General features: G+C 38.7%; 1 long non-coding RNA gene across 2 annotated transcripts in view; it reads right to left on the bottom strand.

Annotated features, from left to right (window-relative positions):
• Positions 1 to 20,556, bottom strand: part of LOC148223587 (uncharacterized) — a 52,679-nt gene extending 32,123 nt beyond the window's left edge. Inside the window, exons 1-3 of one of the 2 annotated variants that reach the window (XR_015803807.1) lie at positions 11,960 to 20,556; positions 4,011 to 4,168; positions 2,673 to 2,844 (exon numbers count right to left, since the gene is read on the bottom strand). This is a non-coding gene — a long non-coding RNA (uncharacterized LOC148223587). Of the gene's footprint in view, positions 1 to 2,672; positions 2,845 to 4,010; positions 4,169 to 4,346; positions 4,892 to 11,959 lie in introns of those variants that run through there. The other variant, XR_015803808.1, reaches the window with a different exon arrangement.
• Positions 20,557 to 21,533: the final 977 nt, after the last annotated feature.

Below are 21,533 nucleotides of genomic sequence, written 5' to 3' on the forward strand. Positions count from 1 at the left end.
ATTGACTGTGCAATGTCAAGGTACTATGGCTTAAAAAATATCGACTTGCTGACCATTATTTCTCTTTCTTATAAAATCACAATACTGTTTTCTGTTTTTATTTGCTTACCATGAAAATAAGCATTTGCTATAGTGAATTCTTGTGTGAAAGGCTCTGAAACCAAGTCACGGAGGTAAAGCTTTTGCTCACACAGTTTCTAAAGGTGAGTGTCCATAGAGTTTGCAGCATCAGGGTCACAAATTTGTGTGTCCTTTAGTAGGCTTGATTAACTTAATTTGATATTGGCAAGAATAGAAGCTGGGACAAGACATTTAATTTGGAACTCAAATCTCTTTCGAGTTTGCACTCACTGCAGATGACCTGTAGCTGTGAAATATCTCCCTGTAAGCCAGCAACTAGATTGCTATCCAAACTGACTTGGAAACAGTAGTCAGAGAAAGCAAGCTACTGGCAGCCAACATCAAAAACAAAAATCCCTGACCTTGACTGTTCTTAACACAAAAGCCCTTTTCCTGCTGTTTTTCAATGAATGAACGAACGAGAGCCAGCAAATTATATAGCAGACACTTTCTTCTGAAAAGATAAAGTAAATCTGCTTCACAAGCACAAAGACAGGAAGCAATATTGGGAAATTCTTAAAAATATGATTTGTGCTGGATAGAGTCTCTTCCTTCTCCTTTATATCACTTAGAACAAATAGTGAGCCAAGAATTTCCTGAACTTTTTGCAATTTGCTTGGAAAACATATTCTCCCATCCCTGCTACTGCTTTATGAAGAAAGAGTTTATTCCTAGTGGTACGTTATGAATTTAATTTAAAATAAAACTGCATTTTATATACTTTGCTCCAGCTCTCTCCTGCCATCCTGGCTTTTATTGCAATGGGATTGAACAGGTGCTGCAACACAGCTTTATTTTCAAGCTGTACACAGATAGTTGTCCCCATTTTAGAGCGTGGCCAGCATGCCTTCTTGAGCAACCAACCCTGCACCACACAAATGGAGAGAACAGTCACAAATAAATAAGTCCTTTGCTCAGTTTTAGAAATATGAGCAAGCCAGATGTATCCAGTAAGTCTTCACCAGGCAGATTTGTGTAGTACCCCAAATGAGCTGCCCACAGGAGGTCTAAGGCTCGTGGGACAGACATTTTTATGCGGCTGAACTAGGAACTGCTCAAAAGCAATATGGCCAATGCATGTAGGCTTCCCATCTGTTTCAGGCAATAGGATGGCACCTCCTTTGTCATTTCAATGAACATTTATTCCCCATTCAGGACCAAATGGGTAAAACAGGGTCCCCTGATAGGCTGGATGGGCAGCATTTTACCCCAGTGGCCCCACAAGCTGTCGTTTGGGCTATGGCACCTGGACAAGACACTGCTCGGGGAGGCATGCAGTGTCTTCTGCAGGGAGACGGGCAGGCTGCACAGCCCCACTCTTCCAGGGTTTGGGGGAGGGAAACAGTGGAGCAGCACAAAGTTACAGGGCACTGAGCAGCCCAGGGAGCAGAGGGAAAGGCTCCAGGAGAGGCTTGATCTCTGGAGACGTGAGTAGTTGGTCTTGGCATTACATTCATGTGGGGGGAGAGGCTAATTTCACCCTCTGATAAACTGGATTAGGGAAAAACTCCCTTAATTAGCCTTCAGGCTCCGTTCCTCAGCTGATGAAAGCAGGACCATGTTTCAGTGACCCAATGGAGCAGAGCAGCAGCTGAGGATGTGGCCCCCAGTGCTCTCTGCCCTCCTGCAGGGTGTGCCCTGGCAGCAAAGCCCTCAGACTCTGACTGCAGGCAGGTGCACTCGGAGGGCAGACTGCAGCTTGCCCAAAAACAGCTTCCCTGGAGAGTGTGCTCGTCTCCAGCCTCCACCTCCCCTTTGCCATTCTGCCCAGCTGTCAAATGGATGCTTTTCTTTGCCAGCTGGTTTGGAGCTGAACCCAAACTGCAACTACAGCAAGGCTCTGGAGCGGCAGGAAGGAGAAAGGTAGCTGGATCTGGTACTTCCTTGCTGCTATCGGGAAAACAGGAAAAATTAGAAAAAGAAAATGCAAATGGTACTGAATTCACAGGTTACCTATAGACCTTCCCTTGCAGGAGAAAGGGGAATGTGCAAACATGCTGCAGCTGTCAGGATTCCCTGTCAAAGCATGCAGCAGCACTTGCTGAGAACTGGTCAACTAGATCCTAAACCTGATGGTCAGAGGAAAATGGGAGTTTAAATTATGTATCCCATTCACCAAAACAATAATAGTAGGATCCCATGAGAAAACGTATTTCCTCTGCTTCAGAGTATCTTTAAATACCATGACAGCAAAGACTAAAGATAATAATAATTCTCACTTTGTTTCAGATACAGTAAAGTAAAATCAGCTTTCTTCAGATTTATATTTTATTAAAGGTCACCGTGAATTATGACTCTCTTCTGAACCACTCAGCTGTTACTATGCAAGGTCACTGTCTGGAAAACCCTTCCAACAAACCAACAGCTAATGAGCAATGACAATAAGTTATGAGGCACAATTCAAGGAAACAAAAAACAAAAATGGAAGGATATGAATTCTACAGAGCACACAAAGAAAAAATGGGTGGGATGCTCGTTTCCTCAAATTGTGTACCAACTTCATAAGTTAGCTACAAATTATCCCCCATTAAAGGATAAGGGTATCATCTTACATTCCACCTTTGTATTCTTTTTCCAGCACTCCACTGTTGATCCAGATCTTTGCTTCTTTTGTTTGAAGAACTGTAATGTTTTTACATGTTTTTGAAACATGGAGTATAGTTGCTGACATGATTCACATGCTGGTCTTGCAGTACAGAAATTCAACAGATGACTTCAAAATATCTGAAAAAAGAAAAAAGAATCACAGTGCAGACGTACACTAACTTATGCTCAAATGATAGTGCCTGAGCTATATTTAGCAAGACAACAAATAAAGGATGATTACAACATCATGAAAACAAAACAGATTTTTTCATACAAAATCTTGCAGCAGCTTTCAGACAGGATTAATCTGCATTTCTGAATGAGATATTTTTAACATATATTTTTTGAAAGCTCTGGGTTTAGTTTCTTATTACTTCATTGTCTCGTTTCCCACAAAAAAGCAACACTTCTTTTTTCTTTCTATGTTTTTTTATATAACATTTTAATCCAGTTGTTTAGTTTCTGTATTATCATTGCTGTCTTCTGCTTTCAATATGATACACACAGTAGCTAAAAATGCTGTTGTACTGTTACACTGTATGCAGTACACAGTGTACCAAGTGCATGTTTATTCTTAATCTTTAGCAGTTCTCAGTCATGAGCTAACAAAACAGAGCTCTTCTTTTTCCTTTTTTTCTTTTTTTTTTTTTTTTGGTTGTTTTGTTTGTTTTTATGGGGTTTTTTAAGGGAGAAATATGGAAAATCCTGTATCTATTTTAAGAAAGTATTTTCTCCTCTGGTATCAAGAGATTGGAAACTGTAAATCAGTATTTTTACATGGAATCAGTGATTCCATGTAAAAATACTGATTTACAGATCAAATTTATGCATCTTTTGCTTCACAAGTATGGAATTATAAAATAATTCCAAAATAAATGTGTTATATTTGTAAGGTGGCTTTTTCTAAGGAAATATTTATGTGCTTAGGAGACACTATATTTATGTTACTGTAAAACAGATTACTTAAATATCTCCTGACCCTTACAGCAAAGAATATGTTTGTTTATTTTTTTACATCAAATACACACTCTTTATATGAGGAAGAGTTGCACAGTATATATATACCGTGCACAAGCATGGGTCTATGTTAAAAGACAAAATAGCAAAACATGTAGTATAGTATTTTTCAAGACAAAGCAAAATAAACGAATATTTTTCCCATTGTTAGAATTTTACAGATTAGATGCACATTCAGAGTTAATAAAATCTAAAAAGAAACAAAACTGAAAGAGGATGTTCTTTAGCAAAGAAAACTTAGTTTGACAGTGTTAAATAGATAGCTGGGTTCTGCTGGGAATACCTACCTTGGTTTCATCTAATTGACCTCATATCATTGCTATGGTGCATAACTACACCTGACAGGTCATTGATTGTCAGTATGTAAAGCAGATCCTTGGGGAAATAACTTGGCAGAGAGCAGCTTCCCGTGTGTTTCACATTCCCACAGCAAAAATTCAAGTCCCTGCTCCAGCATTCACCATAAACAGAGAAGAAAGAAAAACAATGCCCTTACAAAAGGCTTTATAAATGACAAAGATGGTTAGCAACTGCCTCACATGTCAATTAACAGATTTCAAGCTCAGATCACAAATATGACAGAATAATGTTGATTTCAAACTTCAGAATGAAAAAAGCAATACATTTTTTCTCTCTTCAGCCCAGCTTTCACTCCACAACTCCAATAACTTTAACACTTTTCATGTTCAATCCTGCTTGATAATTTTGCCACAAGTATGCAGTGCACACACACGTGCACAATAAAAAAACCCCACAGATTAGAATGCTGTTTATTCTGCTGCCACAAAAGCAATTTTACTCTACTTTGTGTGACCAAATGTACCATAATGTTTTCATCACCAAGTTAAAGAGAGTACGCCTAATGGCTTATACAGTCCTACTACACAAGAGCCCTATTCAAACATTTGCTCAAGTCATGCATGGCTTTAGTCACATGCATAATAGCCTACAGACAAAAGACAAGAGACAAGGAGGGCTTTATGTATCAAAACCGAAAGTAGTATTTCCCTGTGCTGATACTATGTAAACATCAGAGAATCTGCAGGATGTCATATTAGTATGATTCTTTTGTCAGAGATAAAGAAAGATAAATCAATGCCTATAAATACAATACCTGTGTCTGGAAAGAATGAACACAAAGTCAAAAATTATAATGAGAAATTTAGATGTCAACCAAAAAAAAAAAAAAAAAAAAAGAAACAAAACCGCCCAAAAAACAACAACAAACCAAACCAATGGTTTTTACATGCATATATGTTTACAGCAAACTAAACTATAATACTTAATATAGATTAATCAAAAAGCCTTTTTGTCAGAATATAAAAGAGCCATTCTTTGAGGGTTTTATCAGCTAGATGGACATGCTCACAAATTCAGGAAGAGACATAAATAGGTAAAAACTCTTTATCTATGAGAGTGATAGCAGTGCTTGCATAAACATAAAGCCCTGCACATCAGAGTGGGGCTGCTGCTCTGCAGTCAACACCACCCATAGGGTGTCATCCCAAGAGACAAGGGTAGGGAGAGGGAAACTGTTGGACAAAATCATCAATTAATGTAAACTGATGGGACAACCCCTCACCTTCACAGCAGCCAAAGCTGCACTTCACAGGAGCAAACAAATACAACTACAAAACTGTGAGTGAAATCAGAGCAATCCGATCACAGATCACACATACAGACATACAGACATACAGACATACAGACATACAATTCTTCTATGAGTCTGGACAGTCAGCAGAGTCTCAAATCAGATGCTTATTCTGTAACACAGGATTATGATAAGCAATCAAGATAAGCTATGCCATTTTCCAAGCAAAACCAAAGGACCTGTAAGGGATGCAGTCCTATGGATCAAGTTCTTGTTTCCAGCAAGACAGCTAAATATACCTCTTCTACATGGTTCAATTATTTAAGAATGCCAATAAAATGAAATATTTAGAAAGATTCAATCTTTGAATCTCTTTAATAGACAATCTTGCCTTATAATATGCAGTGCATATAAATAGAATGCACCTGTAGAATTTCCATCTTACATTCTGAAGTAGGTTATGAAAGAGATCAGTATCAATATTCCCATTTTCAAATAGAAATCAAGATATAAGAAAAAGAGAAGCGAACTAGCCCCAGTCAGACACTTGAAAATGAATCAAATGCTTTCTAGACCAAAAATTTCTGAGTCCATGTCTCAAATCTACAAGAATGTGCTGTCTTCCCTAATACTGGGGCACCATTTGACAAAGACCTCACTATGGCTAAGAGTTGCATAATCCTATAAGTAAGTGTGAAATGGAAGTTCATTCCACAATGGGAAAAAAAATGGTAATTGATAGTAATGGAAACTTTTATAAGAATGGTTTTACTTTTGCTAAAATATTGAGGAAAAAAACAGTTGCTCAGGTCCAGAATAAAACTTTTAGACAAAAGGAATAAGAGAGCTGTCTGAAATAGTTTTGTAGTATAATCCCCAGGTACAGTGTATTTCCAAATTAATATTTTGTACTCAGTCAACCCGAAAAGACTGGTGATGTGAGGTTAATGGAAGAACTGTTTTGGCATATTTATATCTGGTGTGCTTGCGGCCCAGTGTCAGGAGAACTGAATTTCTGAGGTGATGTTTGTCAAATATTCTTCCAAATGTTAATTCCAGGTGATCTTATTCACTTCATGGTAATAAGAGGTGAACAAAATCCTTCCTCCAAAAAGAAGTCAAATAAGCAACAAAGCACACAAAAAAGCCATAAGGCCTTGCTGGGTAGACTGCAGGACGATGCACCCTGGGGAGGAAGCAGAGCTGCTGATCTGGCAGTTAGATACAGGCACTGCCCTTTGCAGTGTTTTGCAGGATAGTTATCTGGCTGCTGCACACACTGATACACCCACAGCTGTGGGAACATAGCTGTTCCTACACAATACATATTTTGCTTCTCATATCTTGTACATATGGCTACAAAACCTGAGCCTTGTTAAGAGACTATCTCCATTTACCACTGCAATGTAGCAGGCTATATTGCCAACATGTTTTTTCAGATTGTGTACACTAACATTTCTAAAATTAGAGAAAAACACAGGTGCAATGGCAGTACCTACAGACCAACTACACCCTCAGGAATTTAAAATATTAAAAAAGATTGAGCAATATTTGTCTGTGATCTCAAATAATTACTGCTCCCATCCTGAGACCCACCTTGTCAATATTACCTGCAAGACACTCCCAACAGTCTGCACTGGGTCACAGCTCAGGCACTGTGGTTGGGTTGAGACAGGTTTAAGCTCACACCAGAGCCACAAAGAAAATCTGGCACTCTCCAGTGCCCGTCAAGCCCATAATATTTTTCCTTTTTAGTTTCTAATTGGGAACAGTTGATAAGTGATGCACTGGCCAGGCATCAGGAGTAGATCTGAAGAAAAGGAAGGAAACTTTGACAGAATTCCAGATTTCTTCTCTTTTGTCCTGTGTCAGTTTGAACAAGGGTTATACCATGTGTAGACCTGAATCCTAACTCACTCACCAGGACTGATCCTTGGATGAACCTCACGCCACCATTTGGAGGATATAAGCCCATATAGAGTATTTGAATAAGGCAAATGGAAATGTGTTAAGGCTCAAAATTAAGATTTTGACCTTGACTTAAGATTTGTGACAACATATGCAGATACAGCAGGCAGTTCCTTTATTTAACACCATACAAGCTGTGCAGGTATATTAACATTAAATTTGCTCTTTTAGTACTGACAGAAGCAAACCACTTATGAATAAGTGAAATTTCCCATTAGTTTTTAACATTAAGGTCTATTGAGTGAAAATAGAGTCTCTTAAGGCCAGCAAAGAATCTGTCATAAGCTTTACAGGACTGATCTTTAGGTTATAAGAACTATGAAGTACTAGAAAAAGCTTTTTATTTTCTTAAGGGACTATGAAAAAAAGAGAGAACATAGATAAAATACAACTGAGGTTTTGTTGTTGCGATTCTTTTTCCCTGATTTGTTTGCAAAAGAAAATATAAACCACTTAGAAGTATCTTCCAGAGATAACAAAAATCTTTTGCAAATTTGGATTAAATTGAGTGGATGAATTTGACAGGTGGAAATGAGGGGGAAAAATCAGAAGTATTGAAAACTTTGTTTTCTATATTTGCTCGTCAAATCATGTAGGTTTCTGATTGTAGGATGTTTTCATCCAAAATGTTGCTAAAGCTTTGTACAAGCAGCAAGAATTTTAATGGGTTTTGTTTTTGAGCAATTTGAACAATTTTCTTCCATTGTGTGGTTTGATCCCTAAATATGTAATTTCCATAACTTTGATTCTTTAGATTATTTGTTATGACATAACATGTGTGCAACCCTGAGTAGCCAGCAAATCCATCTCTAATGTGAGCCTAACGCAGGAGCAGAATGGACAGGCTGGTTCCTCTCTCTGGCATTCACAGCCCTTTCAGAGGTTCCTCACCACTACCCAAAAGCTGTGCAGAACTCCAAAGTCCTGCATAGAAGGAGCATTCTAATGAGCCCGGGCTCTCTGGTGATGCAAATCTGGTGCAATACTTGTGCTGTTGCTCCTCAGGGCTGCTCCCAAGGCACATTTCTGTGGAAAGAGCCAGAATAAGGCACAAGATCATGGTTTCTAAGAGGACAAAGCTGCTGCTTCTTTCCCCACCAGCATGACAGTGCACCAGGCCTCAGGTCCCTAAAGTCCCTTTAATCAAGCATGTCAAACGTTTTCGGTATTACACTTATAATGCAATTTTTATTTGTAAATGGATATTTTCAGTATCACAGCAGTAGGACAGACACCAGCATAGGCATCAAGGAGCAGGACAGGACGTCCAGGACCTTTAGCTTCAACCCCTTTTCCCTCACAGGCTTGCAGGAACTATTTAATACAGTTTCTTTCACAAAAATTGTTGGAAATCTCTATGAGTGTTTTATTTAAGAAAAATAATAAAAATAAATATTCCTGGCAAAAAAAAATAAGGTAATTCTGAGCCACCTAAAGGCTTAAATATAATGTCAATGCTAAACCAAAATGCAGCTGTAAGCTTCCAAAATAACTGCTTCCCAATCATAACAATAAAATGCAGGGAAAACCATCCTTTGTTTATTAATGCAGTACCTGCATGTCTGACCACAGGGATCACTTCCATGGATCTGACTGACTCACAAAAATTTCTTGTAGAGGTTGAAAGAAATTAGGCTTGTTTAATAATGATTGACCAAGTATACAGCAAAATACAAAAATTCCTTATTCATTTAGGCTTCTTGTCTGAACCTGTGTTTAAGCAAAAAGAAATAAAAGATGAGTTCTGTAGCTGTTTAAGAAACACACCCCACAGTCAGATAGATGGATAACCTGTGTTCTCTTGTCCCCTACAGCACATCATACTATCATATTCTGGTCAACATATGCAGCATGCTACTGCTTTTCAATCACATTTATCAAGCTTTTATATTCCTTACTTGAGGGGCTCTCTCCTCATGGAATCTGGAGTACAATCTGTGTTTTAATTTCTAGTCACTGGTGTACTTATGAAAATAAAAGACAAGATCAATTAAACTTCTGTATTCCAGTACTGTGGCCCATCCTGAAATATTGTACTTCACATAGAAACAGCTCAAAGCCATGAGGAATCTGATGCAGGTAACTAATTTCCCACTAGGAAATGGCAACTGATGCTCTGCACTTCTGAGAGGTATTTGGGAGTCTAATACATGATTAAACATGCATTGAAATATCTGCTTAATTTAGTCATTCAGTCACTTTTTTCCTATAAACTTTGTCTATGCTTTTCTTTCCCTTTTTTTTATTTCCCTTATCCTCTACCCACTAAACTGTGAGCTCAAAATTATAACATAACCTAAGCAAAAAACAGGCACTGAAGCCACTAAAATATTACTTTTGAAAGGTCACAATTTCAACAGTATAGAAAGAGCAGTAAAAAAAAAAACGCCTTTGCCTTTCAAGATTCTTTGAGAAACTCTCCCCTTCCTCCAGGCTTCATATACCTGTTCAGGTGAACATACAGTGCTTCATTTCCAGTGCTTGTGCATATACTCCTCTATATCTCCCAGAGCAGAAGTTTTCTTACATTTCTTCACCTTCACAGTGACAGAAGTGTTGAGTGCACTCAGAAAAGTGGAGTACAACCAAGTATTTGAAAAGGCATTGTTTATTGGTACATACAAACTGTTTAATCATGCAAGTCTTTTAAAGAATCAGAGCTTAAACCAATTTAGTGAGCCTTGAAAACAAAAGAAGTGTCTCTAAAAGTGTATGTATAATTGATACTACTGGAAGGAGGGTCCTTCCTCTCTAAGAAAAAGCTGATCTCTAAATACTCATATGAAATATTTATGAGGGGTTTTTCTTTTTTGTTGTCAGGACAGCTGCATCAGGCTGAGCTTGGGAAGAAAGTACAAAAAACCTGCATACCTTTAATGAACCTTATATCCAAATGCAAAGAATAACTAACTACACAGCATGGTATGGCCAGTTACTGTTCAAGGAATGCAGGGAAAATGAGAAAATGGCCAAAATATAAAAGCTTAGATATTTGTAAACTCAGTCTAAGGATGGGGAAAAAATATATATAATTAAATATGTTATTAATTTTTCTATTGTTTCAACCTCTCTGGATATCCAGGTCTTCACGTTTCACACATTTTCAAATAACAAACTTACTAACTCATGTTTAACTTAGATATATTTCCCAGAAAATCACATGGCCTTGATACGCAGCCATCAGGAAATAGGGGTCTGATTCCTTTGGTGGGCTGCTCAAAGGATTAAACTCATTGTGAAAAATGTCTCTTCTACTTCCCAAAAGTGCCTCGATTCAGACATTTCCCAGACTTTCCATTATCTCCTTTCCATAAGGATGTAGGCTTCTTGGTCACCTAGTAATTGATATAGGAAGGGTTCTTACAGGTTGTTAAGTGGCTTCTCAGACCGGTCCTTTTGATATGCTAACCAGGACAGAGGGCTCTTTCAACCCTGATGTCACTCTGGTGGCACTGCTCAGCCCCCTCCCCAGTTTCTGAAGTCCTTACAAAAACATTGACACCAACACGAGAAGCAGCTTCCCAGCATCTGTCATGTCACATTTCAAAGTAAAATCACACCTTTCCTTTGCCCAATTGTTATACACCCAAGGGTCTCTCACTTTCTGCCCTAAAATTGTGTTGTTAGCTGCTACTCCTGCTCATCTGCCAAGCTGCAAATTCATGCCGGCCACTGCACAGCTTCCCATTGCACAGAGAGAGGACCTGTATTTCTTACTCCTAAGAGACTTTGAATAAGTTTTAATCAGGTCAACTATAACATAAACAGACTGTATAGATCACTCAGTATCAGCACTTTATTGCCCTTGTTTGTATTCCTCCAAACGGTGGCACACGGGCATTTTAAGAGCAGAGATTTTATATGAATTTTCAAAACGCTATTGAAAATCCTTAACAGCACTTTTACAGTGCTGGTCCCTGTAGAACATGACTGGAAGCATTTCCATTCAGTGATGAGTCTCCATTGACAGTCTTTCTGAGAACAGGCAGTTCTGCTCCATTTATTGTGTCCTATGATACATTATACAGTTCTTAACAAAGCTATTAAGATTGGAAAAAATACCCAAACAAATGAAAACTCTGCATGTTGGAGCACCAAGGGACAAATCCTCTTCTCTCTGAAATCAAGTAGAGCCTGAGAATGTTTTTTGTTGAGAGAGCAGACTTAAAAAACTTAAACCACAACGCACTCCTACATTGCCACATTCACAGAAGAAATTAATTTGCAGCAATCAACATCTTTCCCTCTAATCCAAGGAAACAATAATCTGTGTTATCTATGTAAAATATTTGCAATCTGAATATTTATCAAATATAAAAATATATATATTAGAATCTATCTAATGTGAACAAAAATCTACATAATATGAATAACATTAGTCAGCTGAGAAAGTTTTTAGTGGATTTAACTAAAACAACTATTAGTATTCACAGGTATAGACAAAAAAACCAAGGCTGAATAGCAACTTACTTTGAAAAATCAAACTAAGCAAAAGAAAGTGAGCTGTTATTATTTATTTCTAAGCCTATTATATTAAAGGTGTGATAAATTCATTCCATGACCATATCAACACATCATCGTGCAAAACCTGTGATATTCAGCTGACAGTGGATGTTTAAATATTATTGTGCAATAAAACACACAGCACAGGATAAAAACAAAGAGACTGCCTCCTACCTTTTAAAGGAAACACAAGTGAAAATCTAATGAGAAACAATGAAAGTCAAAGGGCTCATGTGCTGCTGTGAAGATGAGCCCACTTCCTGGCCCTTCTCACCATCACTCAGCTCAGAAGCTTTAGCTGAACAGGGAAACGGGAGTAGGAGGCAGCTTTATTTACAACACATTCAATAAAAGATCAGGTGGAGCTCAGTGGACCTAAAACAAGGAACATCTAAGAGGCTATCTACTGCTCTCTGCTCCTCTAGTGACCTTGGTTACTCTTCCTTCTGATGTCCAAGCATCCTCCAAGCCATGAGAAAGCCCTGTTTCACATGCCAATTCAACATGAACCTCACCCTAGACTCATGGAGAAAAAAAAAACCAAATAAACACTTTGGAGTGTGCTAGCAGTCTCCTAAAGTAAGAGAAGAGGGCAGCCACTGTTGTTACCAAAATTTATATCATATTTCATAATGATGATGTTAGAGTTGTCCCGGCTCCCTAGCCACTCTTCTGGACTTCAGAGCCCCAAAGCTTGGCAGCAGCACACCCCTCTTGTGCAAAAATGGACATGTGAGAAGACAAAGATAGTAATAATCCAGACCTATGTAAGAAAAATCAGTTTTTATCTTATTCTAATTCTTTATAGTTAACTGTTGATACCTCCCTTAGTGGGTTAGAAAAAAAGAGGTGAACAAGTATGTGACCTCTAGCTATTATACAAAAGTAGTGCCATTTAAGTCCCTTAAGATCCCCCAAGAAAGCAGCAGCAGTACTGGGAATGGCAGACACAATTTTTGCAAGACTGCAGAGCACTACAGGCAGCATCTATCACCCAGTGGGGTTTAACTCAACAAAACAACCATGTTAAACTGTCAGGAGAGTCCCTTCACCAGGCATGTTCCAGGATGCAATGAGCATACATCTCATGCACTTTGGTAGCCACTATCACACTATGCTTTTCTATTCCTCTGGGCTTGCAATGCCACCTGATAAAAGTAAAGAGCCCTGTCCTACCTGTGAAGCTTCAAGCTGTTTATTGCCAGCCTGCTATTCCTGTCACAACCCCACACAACTGAACTGAGGGTTCAATTTATCTGACAGGGCTACAGCTCCAACAGCCACCACCCATGAGCAGGAGCCCAGCTAAATTCCCTGTACACGACACAGGACTGCTGCCTGGCAGCTGGAATAAAAACAGGCCAGTCCAGTGTATTTTACATGTAAAGTCAGTGTAGCTTATGTAAAAAAAAAACAAAAAAAAAAAAAAAAAAAAAAACAGGAGTGTGTTTAAGTTGTATTAGAGTACTCTTTTCTCAAGGAAGCTTTACATAAAATGTCCAAAGAGCTTAACTTGATTAGCAATTAACTTTAACATCAATCTAAAGTTAATCCAATAATTTCCAGTTTACTTTGAAACAAAAAACAGCAGAATTTGTCCTCTTGTGTTCGGTAACTGACTTTTTAAAATCAAAAGAAACATGAGACGAGGACTAAAATAAATACTTATTTCTTCCCGACATCAAGAAAATAATACATATATGTTAGAGCATATACACTATTCCCTGGCAAAACGTGTGCATGCCCACAGTCACAGAGCACAGGAAGATGCCATGGGGTGAGCCAAACCCTGCAACTTCTCAGAAATAAATTTCCACTGTTCCAATTACTCGGGAACATGTTCCCGAAATTCAGGAAACACACTGCTAATTATTTCCTCTAAGGTACTGCAGTTCCAATGCATTTCAAAACGAACATGGGAGCAGAGTTAGCTATTCTTCACTTGGGGCACTAACAGCTAGCCAAATAGGTAGAGGTGTCTAAATCAATATACTGCAAGTTAAGGTACATTACATGTGGGACCATCAGAAGGAGAGGGTGAGACTCACCTAATGAGATACAGTCAGTGATATCTGAGCCAGCCCTCGCTCACTTCATATGAAGAGAATCCAGTGCTCACTCTAGAGCACATCCCTTCTAGCCTGGGACACTGACATCCATTTGAGGATTTTCCTGTGAAGGGTTTGTTTCTTCTCTTCATTGACCATCAGGAGAGTCTAGGGAACAGGTCTCGGGCTCAGGCATGGAAATTACCAGAGAGATTAATATTGTGAGAGAGGAGACAACAGGCCACAGAGAGGCATTCTCAGCTGGATACTGAGCACTAATAAGAGAGGTGAAAAGCCTCACTGAAATTATTTTCTTGCCCTGTGGATCACTCTCTCCAACTCCTGATAAAAAAACAACCAAATTACGTCAATTCAAACAACATGTATGTCACAGATAGTTCATAAAGGGGCATTGGTTCATGGCTCAAGCACTTTGCAATGACATTTAACACATCCTAACTTTAGACTTTCATTTGACTTTCCATCCTCCAGTTTCTCCCGTTCTCTCCTCTCACTGCCATTTCTCCAAAAGAAAGAACATCAGATAAAAAAACTTATGTATAATAACTCTCACCACATTTCCAGGGAGAAAAAGACAGGGGGTTTTCTCGCCCTTGGTTGAGCTCACCACTTTTTTTTATAAATATTTTTCAACAATAATTGCTTAACCATATCACGGTATTTACAGAAGCTTCTCTCACATTTTATGCCATTCCAGTATCTTCTTTCATAGAAATAATTTATGTTCTTGCATACTTGCATAGGTGCACCTCTACATACATGCAGCTTGTAAGTGACTGAACTGTTAAATATTTTAAGTCATGTGACCATACTTGAAAACGGAAGGTGGTGTGCAGACCCACCACAGGAACAGCCACTCAACCACAATTACCTCCCTCTGAATAACTTCTACTTTAAAGGGTCCTTTCTCTAGGAATCATTAGCCAAAAAAATATTTTTGTAGTTTATATTATATCCCACGACCACTACGAGCAGAATAACTGCCTTCTACATCACTGCAGCTGCCCTGGCTGCTGACTGTGTGTATCTGCAACACGGGCAGGATCCATACTGCCCACAGCTATGTCCAGAAAGCAACCTGCAGAGAAAACAATCACTTGAGACCTAATTCCAGCAAATCAGCACTGCCATTTATCTTGGACTGTAGTAACAACAGAGGCAGTCAAACACATACCAAACTCAAGGACCATGGGATGAAGGACAGGTTTATCCACCAAGTAGTGAATGTGCAATGCCAGCTCGCCAAAGCAGGGCTGCTGTGTTATTTGGAGAGCAGCACCCCACGTTCCCGTAGGTGTCTTTGTCTTAAAAACTGCTCTATAATGCTTGTAAGGTCTCTAGCAAGCACACTTATTCGTTCACAAGCAAAATTTGCCAAGCTTATTAGCAAAGCAGCCTGGGGCAATGAGAGTTAGAATAAATGGAAACTTTCAAATGCACACAAGAAAGAAGAGGTTAGCTAAAACTGAAAGCTGGCTGGATTTTTTTTCCCCTGTAAATTCCCTCGTTTGTCCTCAAGGACAGCATACAAATGTGTACATTGCAGCCCATGTGATCAGACACTCTCCCAAGAACTATATTAGTGTAGCTATGAATCATTATTAGGCTGGAATAGCATTCAGTTCTTTCCCACTGACTCACCATATGGATCATTTGTCTGGTCTTTCACCTTCCCCACTTCTCTCCACCCCCCACAGATCACACATGACCCCTTCCTGAAATTCCAGCATGGGAGCTTTGCTCAGCACATGCCAGCTCTCCAGGCAGGTGACAAGAGCAGCTCTCACGTACAGGTGCTGAGCTCATCCCGCTTCCAACACCCCCAGCTGTCTGCTGGGGCTGGCAGCTCCCCAGCACTGGGCTCCCACTGCGGCTCAGGCATTTCAGTCTGACGTGACACAAGTCTAGCGACCCTAACAACTTCAGCTAATTTTGAGCAAGAGTCAGAAAAGCCATTTCTGCCACCCCACCTACCAGAAGGGTAATTTCTCACAAAGTGGAGGAAGAAGTGGGTTTGGATAGTTACACACCTTAACCCACTGCAGCTAGGTCAGACTGAGCAATACATCAATCAAATCTTTCATCTTTCATTTAAAAGAGAAAGGTAAAGCCAGTTCCTAGCCTTCATGGTTGTAGAAAAAAAAAATGTGTTGAAGTTATGACTTCCAAATCTTCAAAGGCTGATCGTAAATAAAAGTGCTGACATTTATTGCTTTTAAGCAAATCACATACTGGAGTGTGACTCATGAACATTGGAACTGGCAAGCACCGAGGCAATCATGTTGAGAATGAGATCATGATGCAGTAGGTGTGCAGCATTCTCCTTTCAGCCTATTCACTATCTCCATTCCACAGTAATATAGAAGAAAGTTTCTTTTCAGTCAATAATAAAGATCTTAATGTGCCTTCCAGGGCCTATAGAAATAATAAAAAGTACATTTCTGCTACACTAAGAAAGCTTTTGACACATACATGATCTCATAAAGTACTGAAGGGCACATGAATAAGTCAAAAGGCTTGGTACTCATACCAGTAAAATTAAGAATGTGCAAAGGCTGAGGTCTTATATTTTAAAACATTGGAACGCCAATCATCATTTTATTGTTTGTAAACCACTTGCAAAGAGATGTTCCTGTAGAGAGAAGGGTGTAACAAAAGGGGCAAGAAAAAGAAATTAAATGTCTGTACTGCAGAATTAGTCATGGGGTTACATCAGTTTAATAATTCAGGAGACATTTTGTACACATATCAGGTTGGCTTGGAATTAGCTTCAACTTCAGTAAACTCTATGAATAGTGATTTCAAATTTGAATGACATGCACGTATTTTTCTACTGAATAATTGCAGAAACTATCACTTTCAGTATTCAGAGCCAGGGTTCTGCTGTTCACGATGCAGAGCTTGTCAATTCTGCAAGCAACAAGCTTTGAAGATAGTCACAGGAACATTTGGATAAACAATCAAGCAGATATATTTGTTCAGCTGTCCCTTCTAAAAAGTACTTACATATCTGAACATGATTTCCCTCAGTTGTATTACAAAAGCCTCACCTATGTTAAATGTATCCAGACAACAAAGAAAGTATGATAAATACCATCAAAATTCAGAGTCTGGTACCTTCATCACACAGACATAGGTCCTTTACAAACACAGAACTAAATTTATCGGTTTCTTTAATGTCATCATGATTCAGGCTGATACTGCCATTTCCACTGCCTCCTTTTTTTCCCTGCTGATCCACAAACAGAATGACCTCATGCTGCCTGCAAGTGAGGGAGTTAGACAATAGGCTGCAATGACAAAGGAAACGGGAAGAGAGGAGCTAAAAATTAAATTATAACAACAAAGGCTACATCTAGAGGTGGAACTACAAAGTTGGTAAATATCACTAGTACAACTTTATAGCATTGGATATGCCACAGGAACACTTTGATTTTATTTTGTAGTGAGGATATAGAATTTTTCACACCTGTAAACAAATACCTAACTCACACACTATAGTATGCAAATGTTACCATACAGAAGCAACTGTTCTGTTGCACCCATCTAGGGAAGAGCACCAGGCTCAACTAAACCGGACCTTTGGTTGATTGTTCAGCCACCTGCTTGCCAGAAACCAGAGAACTCTCTCTCCTATGTTACAAACTACTGGTATGAATATACAAAGTAAAAAAAAAGTATCTTTTCTCTTTTTCCTGTTAGCCCAGTATCACACTGACTAAAATGTTGCAAACATTCCTCTAGACAACTACAATTTGCCGTGGAACACAGAAAATTCTGAAAATCTATTCAACTGAGTAGCAAATTGAGTCAAACTGCAAATTCACATACCAAAAAAAGAGAAAAATAAGAATATATGTACCTGTTAATACCAATGTCTTAAGGCATAAAAAGAGAATAAGGATGATAATTGCCCCCCACCTGTGCAAAATTACAATCTTCAGAACACCTGCAGTGACTTGAATTAAATCACAGCCAGCAGGGACTTCAGGATGACCCAGTGAAAAAACAGTCTAATAATTAAATGTGCGTGTATATATACATTTATACAAGAAATTTATATATGTACCCCTATATACATATAAATAGATCTTTGTTTAAACTTCAGTGCAGAGAAGAAATATTGTGCTTTGATACTCTTTTTAACATACAAGAAACTCATTAAATTGTGCCCAGCAAAACCCACCAATTATTACATGTTCTTACGTTACAAAAAGCAATAATTGAACTTTACAGAACATAGAAAAGCAAGGACACACTGTTGGAAACACCTAATTACAGGCAATGTCATCAGACGATATCACTGGTAGTAGAAATCTGTCTTTAAGCTGACCTCTGAGTTAGAAGATGTACCCAAGCCTTAGCTCCATGTTAGAGCTCCTTAGGTAAGTGTTGCTCCCTGGAACTCAACTGGGAATGCTGGGCAGCAACGCCAGCCCTGACATCCTGACATTGTCCTTGGGCATTCCAGACACTGCTGCTCTTTGCATACATTCAAGGCTGCTCCAAGACTGAAGTTCTCCCTTGCATCCTTACCGTGCTAACAGGTTCATGTTTATCACTTTATTCAGTTATATAATCGGCATATAAAACAATCACACTGGATTTTGCAGTGTCCCAGAGAATCTAAAAGCTAGAAGTTTCCTGATATCTAAAAGGTAAAGCTACACCTCTCAAGAAAACATGAGAAGACTGTTGCAAGCCACGATGAGAGCCTGAGCAGCTGATCACAGGAATCACTTTGCTCTGCAAAAACATAATCAACATTCCCTCAGCCTGGGATTTTTCTCATCCAGTATCATCCTATTTCCTTTCCTCATATGTTGTCAGTGGTCGTTTTCAGTAAAGAAAACCTGAAAACTTGAAGATGCAGCATTTTACTTGTTTTCCTTAGTTGCGAGTCAATTCTCCTTGCCAGCTTTGCAGTCACAGAATTGCAATACTACAAGGGCAAACATCTGCTGTCAGGCATGCAGCACTACTGCTTCTGTGGATTTCTTCCCAGCAGCTGGGAGGAAATGCTCCTTCTTGTTTAGACAAAAATATCAAATGGTTAGGAAATAAGGAGTTAGGAAAAGCTGTATACAAGGTTCACGCTTGAGAAACACAAAAGCACAGCCTTAGCCACTAAGAAAATTCCACTAGACATGAAGTTAACAATAATTTAGATCTGTTCATTTATGGTAAGTCAGCCATTTTACTGTTGACCTACTTTGTATCAGCAATAATTTGTCACATTCTCCAACTGCTACTGAAAGAAAGGTTGAAACCATACATTAAGAGCATAGTGTCAAAGCAACTGATGTTAATTATAGCCCGCAATTCCTATGTTGATGAAATTGTCACTGCTAACTATTAATACAGCATTTATTGTCTAAGCCCAGCTTGCTCTACCAACCCCTGAAAGCCACTGAATTAACATCCTGCTTCTCAGTGTTCACATTGGAATGTAAATCTGAAACGTGTAAAAATAACCTCTGCTATTACACCAAGAATGTGTAAATACACATTCCTTTTTTGGGAGAACTATTTATCTCCAGTCTATACATGTTTCACTCTTTAAACTAAAAACAGCTTTAAAGTTCTTCAGTCAAGTGGCAGCTTTTGCCAATATAAACTATTTTCCCTTAAAATTATGGCATTAAGTAGAGGAAACTTTGTAAAATGTAGAGTACTACTTGATTTATGGAAATTCAGAAATAAGCTTTACACACACAAAAAAAAGAAAAGCAGCAATGTTCTTTGTTGTATTCATTGGTAACCTGCACAATGACAAGAGATCATATTCTCCCAGCATAAACAAACAAGGTTAATTAGTAAGGACACCTTATGCGTATTGAGTGTCCATGTTCTGTGACATCTGCTTAATTTGGTGACAAGCATAAGCACAAACCAACAGCTCCAGGAGCATTAACTGGATTCTTTATGGTTTGCACATCAGTAAACTGTTTTGTAAAGTTCTGCTGTTGCAGTACAGTTCCCCCTGCTTCTAAATCATCTCTCAAGCTTTTCCTTTATCCATTTAAATTGAAGGCAGTCAGAAACATACAGGCTTAATAATATCTAGCTTTCAAAAGTGTCATCTCTAAGCTACAGCATGAGACATACAGCTTGGTATGATCCAAGAAGTCTCATTTTGTGATGAATACAGAAGACTTTCTTATCCTATGAACTGATCCAATATAAGATACAACAAAAGTAAAAGCCAGGGATGGTATTTTCACATCAGAAAAGCACACCATGTTATTTCCAAATTCTCGTGTAGATTGATAGAACAAACCAATAAGAAAATCCTGTGGCATAGAGACGTGCCATATACAGACTTACTCATAAATATTTGCAGCAGAAAAGTGGAAAATTAAAATCAGCATTATTAGCAATCGAGTGAGAATCCTCCCATCTCTATTCAAATCTAAGAATGACACTAAGATCTACAGAAGGAAAAAAATTATGGTCCAAAGGGCTGCTAAAGCCAGATGTACATCTCCAGAACAAGCAAGAGAAAAACAGAACTGGAAAGAGAACAGAACAACAGAGCTTCTTACAGGATACATCTAATACAGCTCTCTATAGGAGGAGTATTATTACCAAACATAAAATACAAAAGTAGTATTGAGTGGTAGGATCTGATACCACACAGTAAGCAGCACAGTGGGAGAATATGCTGTCAGGAAAAAAAAAAAAAAAAGAAAAAAAAAAGAAAGAAAAAAAAAAGAAAAAAAAAAAGAGAAAAAAAAAGAACAAAAACCACATTGCTCACCTGGCATAAACTAGAAAGCAACTGTACACTTTATAAAAAGACATTCACTGAATGGTCAACAAGTCTGAGCAGACTGGCCCATCACTCTGAGAAGAGCTGTAACATCACAGCCACGTACAGCTGAGACTGCCCTCGGAACAACTACAGGACTATTCAGGGCTACTCAAGGAAAGTCAACTAATTTAACTAACGTGCACTGATCAAGCAGGTCTTGAATGTGTTCTCATCTTAACATTTGCATTAAAATAACAGCCTAGCCGGTTTCATAATGGCACCTTAAATGAAATTCAAAAGTGACAAGCGTTTAGCTTAGTGTGCTGTTTGTTCTACCTGCAGCAAAATACAGGATTGGCAACAGCCTACTCTTACAGACATACTCCACTTTTCTCAGGAGTCCTTATGCCCTGCTGCCACAGTATGCTAAGTACTTTCAAAATCAGACAAGGGCACATTGTGTGCACATTGGGGTATATTTAAATTCCAGTTGGAATAAATCCCAGCAACTCTGAGGACATGGGTAGTACAAATTACTTGTTACAGCTGCAGTTAAAAATTATGCCATGAATGAAAGCACCTTACCGTAAAAGGACTAAAATGTTAACCATCTAAAGGAGCAGGCTCACTCTTGGTTCAGTGTCACATGCCAGTCTCACAGATGGAACACTTGCTGCCTCACAAAGCTATGCTTAATTTACCAAAAAGAAAGTACTGACAGCTGATGCTTTCATAATGTGCACAGCTCACGTCCAACTATACAGCTACCCCTTCTGATGCTGTTCTTGCTGTGCAGCAGAAAAGACTGCAGGCAGCATCACAATACACCAAGCATAGTTCAGTCAGCAGTGAGCTTCATGAAAGTTTAATATAGCTTTAAAGCCAAGCTCAATGTTTTCTTTCTTTTCTCAGATACACTTCTGCT

The sequence above is a fragment of the Sturnus vulgaris genome, chromosome 5, assembly GCF_052056855.1.
Source record: "Sturnus vulgaris isolate bStuVul1 chromosome 5, bStuVul1.hap1, whole genome shotgun sequence".
Classification (NCBI taxonomy): domain Eukaryota; kingdom Metazoa; phylum Chordata; class Aves; order Passeriformes; family Sturnidae; genus Sturnus; species Sturnus vulgaris.